A 10721-nucleotide genomic window follows, 5' to 3' on the forward strand; every position below is an offset into this window, starting at 1 on the left:
CTAGGCAGGCGTAGAGTCCAATGGGGGTGCCTAGGAATCAGCATTTAACACTATTCTGATGAATAAAAGTTTGAGAGGTCGGTCAGCGAGAGGCTGTCGTGGCCTCCACTCATTTGCAGGCTCTGAAGAGACAGATTCAGGTAACAGGCCAGACAGGGCAGGACAAGGATGAGGAGGTGAAGGGCAAATTCCATGGACCACCAACCGCCCCGCCATCCCCACTGAGACTCCGTGATTTAAAGAGAGGCAAAGCCAGGGAGAAAAGATGCCCGCACCACACGAGCGACTGAGATTTCACCTAAAGCACGCAGCATGTGGCTGAGGGCCAAGGTTGGGCAAGCCAGGAGCACAGAACGGGGTTCACAGGCCCAGAGGTGTCTCCCACACCCACACCCCGTGCAGACCTCCCAAGCACTGCCTGTGTCTCCTGCCTGGTTTAGTTCCTCCCCGCCTTCTACTGTATTGGTTTCTCAGCCGCCACCCACCAGCACACAACCCTCTCTACAAGCTGGGTGGACTGAAAAGAGCGGGTAAGATCTGGGCTCTGGGGCCAACGTCCTGCCTGAGACATTAGTTCCAACCCACCTAGCTGTGATGTGAGCCCCCGAGATTTCTCAAATGTGAGATGGGAAGGTAACTGAACCCACTCACCAGGATGGCTGTGCAGACTGAGATTACATATAACCACACCTCGGCATCCACCACACGTGGGACCCCAGTCGTGTTGCCCCTGATGGGAATCCCTCTATCTATGCCCCTTCTGCTACCAGAGCCAACTCCCAGCAGTAGCTGTGGAGGGTGCATCCTCTATTCCCACTCCACTCACCTCCCATCGCTCCACGCAGTGACCTGCCACGCAGCGGCCACCAGCAAATCCGGCCCCACTGGATAACCAACCACCAGCTCCCCCTCACTTTGGGGCGTCTTCCACTTGCAGTTCCGAAGCAGGCCAAGAAACCGTCCTCAAGGGCAGTCACCTGTTCCTTAGTGCATGTAATGACCTGCCACGCAGGACCACCAGCAAACCCAGCTCCACCATCCAGGCTCCTGTGGATAACCGAACCCCCACCCCCCACCTTGGAGCGTCTTCCACTTGCGATTCTGAAGGGGGCCGAGAAACCGCTCTTAAGGGCACTCACCTGTTTCTTATTGTACGTAATGACCTGCCAAGCAGGGCCACCAGCAAACCCAGCTTCACCGTCCAGGTTCTGGTGGGTAACTGCCCCCGTCCCCCCCTTCCTCCTGGGGTGTCTGGGAGGCTCAGAAACTGCCCTCCAAGGGCACTCATCTGTTCCTTATTGCACTAATACCTCATTTACAGAAATCCACTTTGACTTTCCAGCACTGCAGTTGTGACAATTTAGCAATCCTGCTTGCAAGCTACAAGAGCTTGAGGTCACGTCCACTTCACCAGTATCCCAGAGACCCAGCACTATCCCACTGTGTTTAAAATTCCAAAATACTCCTTCAAAATGCTACTGGCATTTGCTTTGCACATAAAATGCTAAAAACCTTCAAGTGAAACAAATATCTTCAACAGTTTGATACAACGACATGTGAGTTACACATCTGCCAAGTTGTAAAGCCTCATGCATTTATAACATTTTATGTACGGTCAAATGGTTCATTAATATAAATTATGAGAATCTCTAAGAAACAGGTTTTCTCTGGCATTAGATGACCAAAGGAAAACTGGGTTCTGGCTGGCTTGCGGGCCTGTAGAGGCAGACATATCTGCTGACACCAAGCTCCTTCCCACTGATGTGGCCTCATCCCAGGCCCCTCGCCCGGATGCCTGCAGGCCCCTGGAGGAGCAAGCTGACCTGTCCACATTTCTCAAATGCACAGCTGTTGCTCACACTGCAGATAGAGTTCAAGGCACGAGCAGGCCACCACGCTAAAAATACCACGCAGCATCCACGCCAGGTGACGGTGGTTTTCACTCCATCCCAAAGCCCCAGGTATGAGTTTACAGCCATGATTACCACATGGATTTTTGGACCCTCAAGACATACTTTGTTTCCTTTTATGCAACCAAGTTAAAAGACTATCACTCAGATATAGGCTCTGAAACTATGGAATAATTATTTGGGAACAGAGCCTCTGCCAGATCAGGATTAGCACTTGGGACAACACCCCGTGACCTCGGTCCACACAAACCCATCCAGACCAGAAGCCTCCCGCACTGTAATTTCTGTGGATTTCTGTAAACGAGGTATTACTGCAATAAGGAATAGATGAGTGCCCTTGGAGGGCAGTTACTGAGCCTCCCAACCACACGGCCACGTTCAGGCTGAAGCCGTACCACCTCCAGAAACACTGTCCCTCGCCGAGGTGTGCCTGGCTTCTCCCTTTTTCCAAAACTTAACAAAACCTGAAAAGGACAGGTCTGTGTAGAAAAACACAAACTACTTGCGATTCCTCTTCCCAGTTCAGGCTGTAGGAAGCTCGTCTCGGCCCTCACCGTGTTCTGACTGTGGCTTGGTTCCCATAAGAAATAAAGTCAGAATTCTAGTCCCTGTCTCCTGGGCAGTGTGGCAGGCATACATACCTTCAGTTATATGAGGAAAGGCGTGGCGAGCCCCCTTCCTTCAATAAAACTGCACAGTTCCCAGAACCCCGATGCCATCCCCCTCACACCACTGTGAACACCTGGACAGAGCACATTTCAATGCGTGCACCTTTGTGGGCTAGTTTTCTATTTCTCCACTAAATCACCCCAAATTTAGCGCCCTAAACACTGACTTATTTTCTCACATTTCTGAAACCTGGAGTCCAAAACAGGTCCCACCATCTAACGTCGAAGTGGCGGCAGGGCTGGCTCTGGGGAAGCGACCGTCTCCTTGCCTCCCGCAGCCTCTAGAGGCTTCCGCATCCCCTGGTCCATATGGCACCCACTGTCTTCAGGACCCACAGCGGCTCTGACGGCCCCCTCAACTGGAAGACGCAGAAACGTCAGGAGACCGGGATCTAGTGCTAGGGCCAAGCCTCCCTACCCTCCCAGCTCCTCACACACTCCCGTGTGAGCTAATATAGATTCCACTTTAACTAGTGTCACCTGTGGAAGGGGTAAGTGCCCAGCTGTGAACTGGTTAACCTCGCCCACACAAACCCCGAGAATAAACTCACAGGCCATGGACCACTCCACAAGCAATAAGTGACCACCTGCTCAGGGACCTCCATGCCCCAGCAGAGCCCTCCGGTACCTCCTTGTGAGCTCAGACTGGCCGCAGGGTTCTGCAGCGCCACAGGGCCCTGGATAAAAAAGATAGCTCCCATGTCGGGAGGCACCGCCCGCGGTTGGGTTCCCAGTACTTTAATTGCCCAGGTGGACAAGCCGCTCTGCATGCAACCCCATCACCAGAATAACGGCTGCACGTGGCGAGTGCACGGGTGGCCACCACTCAGCCCAGCTGGCCGCGCTAAGCACATCACCACCGTGACGCCCAATCAGACTCAACTGCTGGAACAGTCCCGGCATCGGCCCCCAACAACATTCTGGATCACAATTCAGAGTAGTGATTGCGATCAGGGCCACACGTGGCTGAATGTTTTTACAGGAGGATGCCACAGCTGGACTGACGCCACAGCTGGATCTGGCTGGACTGAGAGCATTTCCCACTGGACATTCTTACAACACCATTTTATTTGCGCTTTATTAAACTTCTATGGCTTTTTTCTGCTTATCTACTTTATGGGAGTGTTTCTTGTTCTTATGACTGCGGTGATACTTCAAGCTACAACTATCAATGTGTAAATTAGTTTGGAAGTCGCCTTATCATTAAACATTTCACAAGCAAGCAGTCAGAGGCACCTAACCCGGAGGCCTCTTTTCTTCTCTGAGCCAAACCTACCTTGGACTCAAAGAAAACGGCACATGGAGAGGGGCTGGATCTCCAGCACCCATTCCTAGGGAGCCTCCTGGGGAGCAGATATGGAGGGAGAAGCCCTGGGTTATGGCACTGTCGTACTAAAGAAAAGTCTATTTGGGTAAAGTAAGCACCAGACTTAAGAGATTAAGCAAACCATGAAAAGAAACCACTAACCACAGCTTCTCCAAAACAGAACTAAACTCCCTTTAGTTTGAATTGGAAAAGCAGAAGTGATGATCAGGATACAAAAAAAAAAAAAAAAAAGAAATGACACAGTATCTGAACACAGGAGAATAATCAAGGGCCACTGTCTCTTCCTGTGTCAGTGGGAGCCTCGCATCTAAGCTGGATTTAGAAGGTTGCTACTTTGGACTGAAAGGTATCCCCAACTCTAGTTTGTAAGCAAGTGGAGCAGAATGCTTCAATTATTTCAAGGTTTAGCGGTAAAGCTCTGCAACTCTCACAACCATTTTAATTGGTGTGAATTTTAAAGTGACTCAATCTGTTGGCTGGAGTATCTAACGGCTTAACCACGGGGTCACGTTGGAAAATTTTTCCAATTGCTTTTGTTTTTCCTACTGAAGATGCATTTGAACGTTCTTGTAGTTTGCAGTTGGCTGGTTCTGATGTTTGGTCCTGAGGAGGCCCAAGTATCCGTAGAGGAAGAATCTGAAACCTCAAGCCACTCGAGTGCTGTCTGGGCAGATGGAGACCCCAACCCGAGGGCCACTGACGGACTCAGCATGGGCACAGGGCCGCCTGACGCAATGGGCCACGTATTTGCTGCTTACAAAACAACATAAGCACACACCCCCAGGTGTGCACACACTCTCTGTACACATCTGTCCCTGTCAACACCAGCACACACCCCCACGTGTGCACACATGCTCTGTACACGCTCACGTCTGTCCATGCCAACAACAGCACACACCCCGAGGTGTGCACACACGCTCTGTATACATCTGTCCCTGCCAATGCCAGCACACATCCCCAAGGTGTGCACACACATTCCATAGGCACTCACATCTGTCCCTGCCAATGCCAGCATACACCGCAAAGATGTGCACACACGCTCTGTACACACTCACATCCCTCCCTGCCAATATGAGCACATATTCCCAGGGGTGCACACAGGCTCTGCACATACTCATGTCTGTCCCTGCAGCCTGAGTCAAACAGTCACAGAGAGGCAGAGGAGGAGGAAGAAGGATGCGATGGGCACTAAGGTCCTGGGCCGGTTCCCCTCCCTACCTCGGGAGATCCTCTCATGTGATCCTGCCATCACTCACCCTTCCGCCTCCATCCTCCATCCTCCCACAGGGATCAGGAGGATGCCCACTGCACAGAGCTGTGATGAGCATGAACAGAAGATGGCAGGAGCTCACGCCAAGGTGCTGAGCACGGGGCCTACGGAGTGCTTCTTTCTGCTGTGGCTGACATCATCAAACAAGAGACTGACACAGCTTCTGCAGAGAATGTCACTTGCTGAGAAACTGAAACGTGTGACCTAGGAGCCTGTGAAGGTCCAAGAACAAACCAACAAACCAAACGGTTTTGTTTGTTTTTCAAACACCATAGCCTGTTTTTTCTTTTTTTTCATGCTCTACCTTGGGTATCATTTAGTGAAACTGAAACGTGTGACCTAGGAGCCTGTGAAGGTCTAAGAACAAACCAACAAACCAAACGGTTTTGTTTGTTTTTCAAACACCATAGCCTGTTTTTTCTTTTTTTTCATGCTCTACCTTGGGTATCATTTAGTTAAATTTCAAAGTAAGTCCAATAAATACACAAAATCACAGGACTGAGCATGGAGCATTGTTTCACTTCATGTCCTCCAGCCTTTAGGACACATTAAGGAAAGACATGATTCCAGGATTCCCATTAGAAAGGCTGCCCTGAGGCACCTGCTGGGGCAGCCAAATTGCAGCTGTTGATGCTGCCCCCAAGCTGCTTGGATGAAGCAGAAGATTCTGGAGGTCTCCTCTCTTCTGCCCCTTGTCCAGGAGAGAAGGTGGGGGGAGAAAAGTGAGAGAAGATAGGAAGAAGGAGGGGGGAAGGAGGGAGAGAGGAAGGGGGAAGGAGGGAGAGAGGAGGGGGGAGGGAGGGATGGGGGAGGGAGGGAGGAGGGGCATGTTCCATCCACCAAGACAGCTACACTGCAGAGAGAATGGAGGGTGTGTTGCCTCTCAGGACAGCAAGTTCAAGCTGTTTATAATTGTTAGCGTAAACAGTGACCAGCTGAGGACAGGGCTGTCATTGGAGTTGACGTTTTATTTTCATAGTTGATATTGGGGACCTGGACCTAAAGCAGCGTGCCTTGCCCTTTTGCCAGATGGGCCTATGCTTCTCTATACTTGAGTCTATTTGACTAAATACCCGATATTGACTAGGAATTATGACGTGTAGGATACCCCTTACCACAGTAACGTCAAACTCATGTTCTAAATGCAATTTGTTCAGGGACTGGCTTCTAACTCTAGGTGGGAATGTTAAGCTCAGTACAGTTCAATTCAGTAAGCATTTATCAAGAAACTCCTAGACCAAGAGCTCTCTTAGACACTGGGTATGGGGTGATGGGGATACGAAGATGTGGAATTAGAACTCGAGAAGCTCAAATGTTTCCATTTAATTCCCTAATGCAATTACTAAGCTTCAACCTGATGGCTGTAATGTCTAAATCCACTTTTTCTTTATTCCAGTTCTACATAACAAAGCGTAAATAATCACAGAGGAATGATTCTGTGTTGGACTATTCAGTGGACAGAGAAGAGCATTCTGACCAGTGTGAGACACTGTCTCCGTTCCCAGGGAGCCCGTGAGGTGGCTGCACAGAGCACACGCGTGAAGATTCAGGAACACGAGCATCAGGTGATGGGAGGGGCATGGAGGCAGCACCACAAAGATGCCTGCCGAGGGGCTGCTGCAGCCAGCCTGGCCGGGAAGGTCACAGGAGTGCGCACAGGCATCTCCCTCCAGCCGCACTTGGTTTTCAAGAGGACACATGCAGGGAAGGGGATGACACCGAAATGCTGTGGCGCTGAGGGAAGGAGAGGAGGGACACAGGGACACAGGGCCAAGGGCTGGCCACCATCCCTTGCGTCCCTGCCTCTATGATCGCTGCCAAAATCAGCCCCAACGGGGAGAAGTGAGATGGGTGAAAGAGGTGGACAGACTTGGCTTCCATGGAATTCACAGATTCCAGTCATTAAAAATCCCTTCTGAGTTTTCATCTGGAAAACTTTGCAAATGTATTTAGCGACAAGAGGCAGAAGATGAAGCCAACACAGTTGGGCTCAAACCGCCGCCCTTCTCCTTCTCTCTGCATCCAGGACCCGCCCTGAGCCCCTGAGTGCGAGGACCCGGAGCTGCCCAGCCCAAGGGAGCGGCCCCTGACCAGAGGAGGGAGCCGCACAGCGGGGCCCCCAGCACGTGGATGGCAGGATCTGTGCTATGTCAGTCCCAGGGCCCCAAGCAGAGAAGGCCTGGGGCTCCCAGCTGAAGTTTTGCTGTCTCCTCTGTCACCAAAGTCGAGAAGGACTGAGTGAGACCAACGTCGGACCTGCTGGCTCCTCGGTGGCTGCCGATGTTGCCCTCAGGCTGCGGGTGAAACCCTCTAGGGAAGCCGAGACAGTGGCTAGAATCACAGCCACGAGTGTTCCTGGGGCCCTAAAACACAAGCGCAGCCTGAGGAAGGCAGTGCCCGCTCAGATCCCCGTCCAGGCTTGTGTGCCACACTCGAGAGGCACACGGCACCAGAACATGGCGCTTTAAGTGACTTTGTGGGGTGTAGGAACACAAAGTGGGGCCTCGAGTGGCTCAGAAGTCACTCTCACTAGCCCGCGGGGACCCGGGCGGCCCCTCTGGATGTGGCTGGCGTCTCTCCAGGGCGGGCTCCAAAGTCCTATGGAGGAGGTGAGTGTCGGTCTTGCTCTGAGGAAGGACCCTGACAAGTATCCTGAACACGCGGGCACACAGCTGGCTGACTCATCTGAAGGGACCTGTTGAGCCACTAGCCAGGGAAGGCTGGAAAGAACTCGACTAACACACGATCCCTGCCCAGGCGCCCACCTGGGCCGCCCACGAGAAAACTAGGGAAGCTGTGAAGACGGAGGTGTGCACGGGGCTGGGAGAACCCTGGGAGAAGCCGCACTGGGGACAGGGAGGGACGGAGGGCTGGGCCCCACAAGCAAACGAGGGAGGTGCTCAGTGCCATGAAGACCCCGCTGCACCCACAGCTGCAGGCCTGGCTGGCAGCATGACCGTGGCTTCAGGCGCGGGCCCAGGAGCACATGTGTTTGGCAGGAGCTGCCCTCCTGGAGCCGCACTACGGGTACCGTCATTTTAGAGGCAGGTACCTGATATCAAGGATGACAATCCACCATGCCAATCTGAATTACAGCCATGTCCTCAGCGGGTCACTATTTACGCTGACAATTACAAAGAGTTTGAACTCGCTGTCCCAAGAGGCAACAAGCCCTTCATTATCACGGCCGCGGCCCTCCTCCCCCTCCGCTTCCCGTCGGGGCAACCTGAAGTCCCATGACAGTGACTCAGAGCCAGCCCAGTAGCTTCAGTGCAGGAAAAATCACAAAAACTCAAACACATCCTAAACATGGGCAGTTGGTAGGAGCTGATTCCTAAATTAAACCTGTTCGGAGGCTTTCTGGGCTAGCACAGCTGTGATAACAGGCTTGCGCTTTTTGCTCCCCCTGAAGGGCGGCGAGGAGGCCGGACTCTGCCATTCTGCAGGCTCCAATACATGGAGCCTGCCCTGTGGCATCGGTGGCATGTGCCAGACAGTGTGACCGTCGCCCGCAGTGAACACTCGGCACAGCAGAGCAGGCTTGGGGAAGAACAGAAAGTGACCTCTAAGCCTGCAGAAGACACTAAGCCACACACGGCCTCACGTGCACTGCGTGTCAATCACGGCCGAAGCAGGAATGAGCTCTTAATAGTTCCAGTAAATGCAAAGGCCGCCCTGGAAAACTGCGTGAACCTTTCTGACAACTCACAGGTAGGTAGCTACTGCCTGAGACACGAAGGTAAAGAATTCACCTGAAACTGCATATTATAAAACTTATTTTTAAATGATGGCACTTAATTTGAAAGACTCCCAAAGAATACTGCATTAGAAAGTGACACAGTGAAACCGTGAAGCTGACCACAGGAGTCCCTGGAAATTTCACCAAATGTTGTGTCAAAACTGGGAAACAGAAGAACCGCACCTGATGAAACATTCGATTAATCACTCGAGTCCTCCCCACATACGAAGCTATGTTAAAAAGTGTTCCAAAGGTGGAGAGGATGATATTTCTTCCGATTTCGCAGGGGATGTACACCACCCCTGCAATATGGTTCCTAACATCCAGGGGGCGAGAGGATGATATTAGTCTCAATATTGCAGGAGGTGTACACTCCCTAGTGACATTGTTCCTAATATCCAGGGAAGTAGAGGAAGATATCACTCCCAATAGAGCAGGGAGTGTACACCCCTTCTGTGACATTGCTCCTAATAGCCAGCGGGGGAGAGGAAGATATTACTCCCAGTATTGCAGGGGATGCACACCCCCTTATGATATTGTTCCCTATATCCTGGGAGGGAGACGATGATACTCGTGGCAATATCGCAGGGGATGTACATATCCACTGTGATATTGTTCCGAATATCCAGAGGGAGAGAAAATAATGTGACTCCCAATATCACAGGGTGTGTATATCTTCCTGTGATATTGTTTCTTATATTCAGGGAGAGAGGATGATATTACTCCCAATATCGCAGTGGTTATACACACCTCCTGCGATATTGTTCCTAATATCCCAAAAGGGAGAGCAACATATTTCTCTCAATATGGCAGGGGGTGTACACCTCCTTTGTAATATTGTTCTTAATATCCATGATGGGAGAGGATGATATGACTCCCAATATCGCAAGAAGTGTACAGTAGCCTGTGATACAGTTCCTAACGTCTAGGTGGGGAGAGGATGACATTACTGCTCATATCGCATGTGTTGTAAAACTCCTTTGATATTTTGCCTACAATCCTGAGGGGAGAGGGTGATATTGCTCCCAATATCGAAGAAGGCGTACACCCCCCTGTGACACTACACCCAATATCCACGTTGGAAGACGAAGACATTACGCCCAATATCGCAGGGCATGTACACCCACCCTGGGATATTGTTCCTTATATTGAGATGGGGAGAAGATGCTATTGCTCCCAATAACGCAGGGGCTGTGGCGGTACACCCCTCCTGTGATATTGTTCTTAATATCCTAGGGAAGCGAGGATGATACTACACCCAGTATCGCAGGGGGTGTACACCCACCCAGTGATATTGTTCTTAATGTACTCCACCTCCCACCACCAGGGATATCGGTCCTAATATCCAGGGGAAGAGAGGATAACATTATGCCCTATATCACATGGGAGTGTACACACCCTCTGTGATATGGTTCCTAGTACCCAAAGGTAGAGACGATGATATTACTGGCCATATCGCAGGGGGTGTACACCCTTCTGTGATACTGTTTTTGACATTCAGTAGGGGAGGGGACAACATTAATCCTAATATCACAGGAGGTGTACAGACCCCTGTGATGTAGACCCTAATGTACAGGGGAAAGAGAAGACTATTGCTCTCAATATCACAGGGGCTGTAACCACCCTGCCCCCTGTATATTGTTCCTAATATGCAGAGGGGTGGAGGCTCATAGTACTCCCAATATACGAGAAGGTGCACACACACCTGTGATAGAGTTCCTAATATCCAGCGGGAAAGAGGCTGATTTTACTTTCGATATCGCAGTGGGTGTACACAGCCCCCAACCCTAGGATATCGTTCCTAATA

General features: G+C 51.2%; 1 pseudogene; it reads right to left on the reverse strand.

The window, feature by feature from the left end:
* Positions 1 to 7538: 7538 nt before the first annotated feature.
* Positions 7539 to 8212, reverse strand: LOC144331585 (uncharacterized; annotated as a pseudogene).
* Positions 8213 to 10721: the final 2509 nt, after the last annotated feature.

The sequence above is a fragment of the Macaca mulatta genome, chromosome 10, assembly GCF_049350105.2.
Source record: "Macaca mulatta isolate MMU2019108-1 chromosome 10, T2T-MMU8v2.0, whole genome shotgun sequence".
Lineage (NCBI taxonomy): Eukaryota > Metazoa > Chordata > Mammalia > Primates > Cercopithecidae > Macaca > Macaca mulatta.